The 7,853-nt window shown below is 41.4% G+C and overlaps 1 non-coding gene across 1 annotated transcript; it reads right to left on the bottom strand.

The window, feature by feature from the left end:
• Positions 1-1,308: 1,308 nt before the first annotated feature.
• On the bottom strand, positions 1,309-1,382 carry TRNAT-AGU (transfer RNA threonine (anticodon AGU)). The gene has a single exon. It is a non-coding gene; the product is annotated as a tRNA-Thr (tRNA).
• Positions 1,383-7,853: the final 6,471 nt, after the last annotated feature.

Raw genomic sequence — 7,853 nt, 5'->3', positions numbered from 1 at the left:
TCGACCAATTTCTCGTGTTCTAGGATTTGTTGCTCAACAGATGACTCCCAGGTGTAACTTGTGGAATTAAGAGTTTCCTTTTGCATGAATGTGTGTTTTAAATATGTTTAAAATTTGCAATGGTTCGCTTTGTTGGTTGAATAGATTTAGTGTCTAGTGAGGAGCAAGAAATGTGGGATCGATCACAGTAGGGAGAATTGAGTAAAAAAAGGTAAGTTTTTTCGACGTGCATACTTGAAATTTCTCAGTATAATAAATATATTTGATATGGATACCTTAAATCTTGTGCTAATCTTAAAAGTATGATTAAGAAAAATTAAGCTTCTGTGTGTGAACAAAAACAAAATTGGCACCTCCTTGTTCTACTTACCATATCCTCATGTCTTTGCATGCATGAGACTAGCTAGGATTGCAACCATAAATAATTGCACTCACATGTGCACAACATATAATACAAACCAGCTATATAAAATGGGTGATGGACATAATAATAAAATGTCAACACATGGCCAAATAAATGAAGTAACTTTGCATGATACCGCAAACAATACATATACTCTATGCACAATCATGTACCTATAGAACGTCTTAGTCGGCTCTCTTTCACCTATTACTGAACAATGCCAATCATGTTAGTTACATACAATCAATTTGACTCCTTATAGTTATATTCTACAATTTGCTCAAAATGATCGGAGATGATGTATACTCCAAATGATCGGAGATGATGTATAATAAAATATATGCCCTTTCTTCAAATGATGGATTGAGTCAAATTCCACAATGGTCAGAGAAGGAGTTTCTATAATAGACTCATTTTTTTTCTTAGTGTTGCATAGTAAGGTGGAAATAAAATATTGTATAGGAACATATTTGCCCTTCTTTTTCAAAATATGGATTGAGACAAATTCCTCAATGCTCAGAAAAGTAGTGGAATATTGTGGAGGATGCCCTTCTTCAAATGATCGATTGAGTCAAATGTTGGAAGAAGGACCATAGATGTTATAAATTTCCAATTGTTAAATATTAAGGTGGAATACTGTGCCCTTTCTTTTTAAAAGATGAAAAATAGAGTTAAATTCCACAATGGTTGTCTCTTTATTGCTCTACTTTTATAAAGACTTGAGTTAGACAAGAGTTAGGTTTTGCTCTTTATTGCTCTACTTTTATTGAGACTTGAGTTAGAACAAAACCTAGATAGGTTTTCAATTGTTGTTTAGGTTGATTTCTACTGAGATGAGCTGAATTAAATTAGAACAAAACAAAACACTAGTACCCAAAGTACACGGGGTACGTGGAAACTTAAATTGCTTTCATTGAGAGTTGAACTCAAGACCTCCCGCTTACTAAACGGGTGCTCTAACCAACTGAGCTATGAAAGCTAGTCATCAGATCATGGGTTGGAGTTTTAATATTTTATTTTTATCAGACTAGAGACTCCCACTTGTAGGCAGGTCTAACAGCTTTTCGCCATGGAAGAAAGGCGTTTGTGCATATGAGTGGAGAGTGGCAATGGAGAAAGAAAAATACTTCTAAATGTCTCCCCAGTGATGTTTTCCGCCCCACTAGAATGCCCTGCATCTGTATACCAACCAACCCACTTAGCCTGCACATGATTCAAATGATTGTCACATACATCATCCAGTAACCTCTATCTCACACTAGAAGCCCATCCTGCACAGTCACCAATGTGGTGCCAATAGAGAACCCCTTTGTTAGTAATCTCAAGCATGTATGGCTGCTCTTAGTATCCATCATCACTGCGGATAGAGCAGCCAGACAAGCAGTGCCACCACCCATGAAATGCCCTCCCTATTTTTACCAGGCATGAGTAGAGCTCTCTTTACAGTAATTCAGGCTTTGCATTTGCTTTCCATGCAGGCAGATATTGCTGGCACCAGGTGTTGAGAGCATCCAGCATAACCAGGCATTCAGGTACCCAAGTATGTGTGCTTGACATGGCCCATATGCAACATACCTTCTCACAAGACATGCTCTCATTGCATATTCAGTATTCCCTCTGTGCAAGCATGCTTGTTTCAACATACCCTCTGATAACAGGTGTTGAGAGCATCCAGCATAACCAGGCATTCAGGTACCCAAGTATGTGTGCTTGACATGGCCCAATGCTCTCATTGCATATTCAGTATTCCCTCTGTGCAAGCATGCTTGTTTCAACATACCCTCTGATAACAGATACCTAAAGCTCAAACATGCATATTCAACATACCCTCTCATGAGAGAGACATGTCCAAGCAATACCCTCTTACAGGAGATTCCCCGAATCGCGAGCATACAGAAGCAACATACCCTGTCAGAGGAGATGTCAACATACCCTGTCAAGGGAGATGCCAACATACCCTGTCAGAGGAGATGCCAACATACCCTAACATAGGAGATGCTCATGCATGCACATTCAACATACCCTACCCAGAGGAGATGTTCAATTAAGCATTCCCCTCTCATAAGGGATGCCCAGGCATGCGCATTCAACCTACCCATCCATGGGAGCTGCCCAAGCATGCACCCTCAGCATACCGACTCATGAGAGCTGCCCAAGCATCCATACTCAACAGCCTCTTATAGGAGATCCTCAAGCATGCACACTGGGTATGGAGGATATGCCTGCCCAAAAATGCATGTTTGGATACGCTCTACCCAAGCTTGCAGATTTCACCATAAAAGATGTCCAAACATGCCTGCACACTGGGTATGGAGGATATGCCTGCCCAAAAATGCATGTTTGGATACGTTCTACCCAAGCTTGCAGATTTCACCATAAAAGATGTCCAAACATGCAACACAGCCAGCTTTGCATTGAACACACTTCCGCGTTCCATAGCTACAGCTAAAATGTACTGAAAACGTGTATGGCTATTTATATTTAAGAAGTTAGAGAAGATTTACATCAGGTAGAGAGCTTTTACCCAAAAAAAAAAATCCTTGGGGACTTCTATCTCTCTCAAAACCATACGTTTCTGAATTACACTGATCAGCTTGTCATCATGGCTTCCCTTTGCTTTCCTATGTAGATGAACTAAAGTCCCTCAATCTCCTCTGGGTGAACCTTTCGCATGGATCAAATGTTCTTTCAACCAGATGTGGGGAACAGGACTACTGCTAAATATGAAATCCAATAACCACAAACACCAAAGCATTTTAGTCCTCAACACAGCCCATAGTTCCATAGAACAACCAATACTCTCCCCTAGAAGCAGATTTTTCCAACCTAAGAAGAGACCATTCCAAGACTGAATACATGCTGCCAGAGAGTCAAAGCATATTTTGGCTTGGGGACAGTGGATAAAGATGTGCATGTCATCCTCCATATCATGGCACCTATGGCACTTGCCATCCCCAATATTCATGCTGAGTGCTCTCTGTTGAGTCCAGATGGCTCTATGCATGATTAGCAGAGCTAGGCAAGCCTTCTTTGGCTCTACATACTTATTTCACAATTTGCCAAAGAGGAAGTGCCATTGTGACCTATCCAACGGAATACCCCATCTCTTTTTTAGTTTACAATGCACCAGCGCGAGGGTGGGGGGGGTGGGGGGTTCTTAGCAAGGATAGGCAGGAGGTTGGACAGTGGGATCTACTGGAGGGCTTTAGGGTGTGCCAAGTCTCTAATAGAAAGTAACCAATAGTCAATGTGACTCCATATACCTATCCTTTCACCAATGAGTTCTAGCTCTACATCAGAGACATTAATATCCTTATCAAATCTGTCCTAGATAACTAGGTGTTACTACCTATTGCAGATACCTATGTGCACATAAAGCATAGATTGAATCCCTTCCCAAAGCTATAAATATGGGTGTATGAAACTTGATTGCTGCAACGAGATTATGTAACATTTTGTGAGCATCTTAACATCTTTTTTACTTTCTTAATCACCTTATTATTCTCCTTAATCATGTCTTTGATCACTTGCTTTGAGCATCCTTAGATCCACATTTGTAACATGGTATCAGAGCCATGGTGGCTAGGGTATGGTGGATCTTCTTGCAAGTATTAGTTAGGGGATGATTAGGAATTGTGTGATTAGGGTTTTTTTATTTTTTTTGTTGTTGTTTCCTTACCAACATAGGAATTTTTGTGTGGAGAATAGGAAGAGAGAGAGTACAGTCATCACTTCATCTACTCTAAGGTAGTATTTTAAAAAAATCCATCAAGCTCTTTTGCCTGTTTTTTTGAGCAGCGAAGGCAGTAATCCAAGCAGAGGGAAGGTTCTCCCCCCAAAAAAAAAAACAGCAAGCAAAGAAGAGCTTGCTCTCCATAGATGAGGCGCGCCCAACGAGCGGCTTTAAGTCTAGTGTCTTCTTGAGAAGATCTCACAGTATGCGAAACAAGCGAGGTATAGCCAGCAAGCGAAAAGCCAACCGGGTACAAATAGTGGAAAAGCTTCCAAACAGGCAAGCTATAACACACAAAGACATAGTGTGTTCGCACACACCACACATAAAACTCCACGTTCTCTTCTTGCACAGGCATAGGTCACAACATTGCAAGCAATAGAACAAGCGGCCAAGGGCTATAGTGGAGACAAGCAAAGACACCAGCCTTTTGTCCACCGACCAGAAGCGAGAGCAGCCAGTAGATAGAGACTGCAGCAGCAAGACAAAAAAGCCAGAGCACAAAGCCTTAGCACACTCATAGAATGTCTACAGAGTGCATCAAAACAAAGCTTTAATCACAACATCTACAGCAATGAAGAAGCTCCAATCTGACGACAATAGGTTGGGCGTGTTTTGAGCTACTTGCACAAGACCACGACCAGCATAGGAGACAGACGGGGAGGATAGCTGCAACAGCTCCAACAAAGATCGAATGCGTGGTCGGTCCCAAAAGATAAGGCAAAGAAAAAAAATGAAAAAGAAAAAAAAATGCTTAGGTTAAAACCTTATCCCTTTCCAAGAGGTGTTCACACGCTTTGTAAAGCCAACACCTTTTTCGGCATCATGCGGATCTCCATGGGCTTCTACATTAACGACATCAATAAAATCAACATCAAGCATTTTTAACCTTTGTAAAAACGTCACAACCATGAGTATGCGAGCAAGTGGGTCTTTTTTTCTTTATATGTGTCAAGCATGCGTAAGCAGCCAAATGAGCACGCAAAAATTCCTCACTACCCAAGCCAACATTGTAAAGGCCACCAAGTGAGTAGGCTAAAAATCATTTGAAATGTTGTAACTAGAGAGTAGCCAAAGTAGCACCCTAGGGGAGTGAAAAACTACCCGACCATCTGAGAGTAGCCAGTTGAGCACCCAGGGGGAGTAATGATTGTTGTAATCTTACTCTTAGAAGAGACCTCTAGACCGTAAAGTTAGGTCAAGTCTTTATCAAGGGGGGGACCTCACTCTTAGGAGATAACCTCTAGGCCTAAAAGATAGGTCAAGTCACCGTCAAGGGGGGGGGTGAAAACATGTTTGTTGTAAACCTCACATCCAACCACCTTGAGTAGCCTAAAGATTTGGCACCAAGGAGGGGTGTTGAGAAATGTAGTGCCATGGAGCACAAGAAAGGTAGGGAGTGAGTCACGTGAACAAGAGAAGAAGCATGCACAAGGAATAGATTAATATCAAAGGTTGATTTGTATGATCACTTGTAAAAGGTGACACGTGGAAAGCACAAGGAGGCACATGTAGTGTGAGCATTAATGAACACATGGTTGGCACTAGGGTGCACATAAAGCATGGATTGAAGCCCTTCCCAAGGCTATAAATATGGGTGTATAAAACTTGATTATTACAATGAGATTATGTGATATTTTGTGAGCATACCATTTTGTTAACATATTTTTTACTTTCGTAATCACCTTATTATTCTCCTTAATCATATCTTTGATCACTTGTTTTGAGCCTCCTTAGATCCACATTTGTAACATCCAATACATAGTGCTCAGCTCAACTTGTCTCATGGGATTTATCATAATCTATTTTGAAAAAAATGTAATCCTATTCAGATTCTTCAGCATACTCCAGACCCTCCCATAGAGTGATGATGGAATCAAGAATCGTCAAAGAGAAGGCCAAGAGACACAATAGAGTCTATGCTCTTGCACAATGTGAGGGATGAGCACGATGCTTGGCTTGGGATGCAATTTCAGATGGGAGATCGGGTCTATTTGCAACCCAGTGCCATTGGACCCCATCAAGCTCGACGTCGAGATGTGGTTGAGCACCATTGGAAGGGGCGTCTACTAGGTTTCAAGGACTCAAGGTGTGATGGCTTGGTGGCCCTTGTACAACATGTGTACTCAACAATGGATATTTTATTGCGGCCCCAATGGCACACTTCTCTTTTTCCTTGTAACTGTATAGATTTGTCTCTAGTAGGTTGGTTTACATGGGCTCTTGTTTTTAACCTCATTTGATGGGCCTATTTGTTTCTAGATATTTTCCCTTCCAACTTCATTGAGGAGAAGCTTGTATGAAGCCTAACAGGGACATTCTATGCCATTCATGCTCATATAGGGGATGGAATATTCTCCAACATTACCCCTTCTAACCTTGCCTTTATCAAAAAGTTTTCTTCTACACACACAACTATATAGTGCCCACACAGGCCAATAGGTTTGGTAAGCTTGAAGAAATCCCCTCCCGGTCCTCTCTCTAGCATTGAATGGCCAACACCTGATGTTTTGACTACGATTGCTCTTAAGGCAAAGATGGATAGTGATATACAAGCCTCTTTGAAGTACACCAAGGCCTCAAGATCAGTGGGTCTTACTTGGGCATGCCCTATGCATGTGTTTGCCCACATGTTTTAGGCCTTTGAGTGCACACAAACGCCCACCATGTACATGTGCAAGGTTGTGGGTGTTGAAGAGATGGTCAATTTACTTGGCCAAGAGTGGGACCTTGTGGAGGGGGAGCACAAAGGGGACAATTTCAAGTGCAATGTAGTACAATCCAGTGTCTCCTTTTGATTCTTGTGAGCATGTGCCACTTTGTGCATTCGATTTTTTTATGTGAGCAGTGGATGAGGAAGAAGGGAGCATGGATTCCCTTACAAGCTCAAGAGGGATATGCTTACCAAATGTGAGGGTAGAGATTGTCCAAGAAAGAAAGCATTGGAGCTTATTGAATGTTCCTGATCACCTATGCATCTTGGGATACAAGGGAATTAGCAATGCTTGCTTCAAATTGCAAGAAGGTAGGAAGGTAAAGGCTGTTTTATCTTTAAAAAAATGTATTTGCTCATAACTATCATAGTTCACTTACAAATGAGGTGTGTTTGGATAGGTTGGAAGGTGGCTAGAAGCAAGCACCAAGGCGTCCTCGGATTGGGGGCAGGATGACATCACTTTCACCTTTGGGACCTAAGCTGGAGGTGTCCATTTTGTAATCTCACTCCATTTTGGAGTTGGTCTATAATCTCACTCCATTAGAGAGTTTTATAAATATATTTATTTTCTACGGTACTTTGGTTTAATGAATATGCATTTTAGTTTATTGAAATTTTGGTTTTGTGGTTTGGTTGGTTTATTTTCATATACAAACCTTCTATAAATACCCAAGGCCCCTTTTAGGTTTTTTTTTGGTCTAGTGTGATAGGACACAAACCTTCTATAAATACTCGAGGCTCCTTTTACGTGTGTCATTTTTTTCTTCACACTCTCCAGAGCACCAAAGCACCTAAACAACCCTCCTCATCGACGCCCCTAGAGAAATTCATGGACTTTATACGTGAAACTGACTTTCCTGAGGCCATGCGCCTGCACGCTATGTTCACTCGCGTGGTTGACTAGACCTCCACCATCCAATCACGCTTAGATCTATTTGCTGAGACGCTCACCTACATGGAGACCCACTTAAGGCCGCACTCACTGGCATTACAGGATGATC

The sequence above is a fragment of the Cibotium barometz genome, chromosome 2 (genome assembly GCF_041138505.1).
Source record: "Cibotium barometz isolate CiBa-2024 chromosome 2, ASM4113850v1, whole genome shotgun sequence".
NCBI classification, from domain to species: domain Eukaryota; kingdom Viridiplantae; phylum Streptophyta; class Polypodiopsida; order Cyatheales; family Cibotiaceae; genus Cibotium; species Cibotium barometz.
Note: the sequence above shows the minus strand (reverse complement) of the source record. Positions and strands in the feature narration are given on the sequence as shown.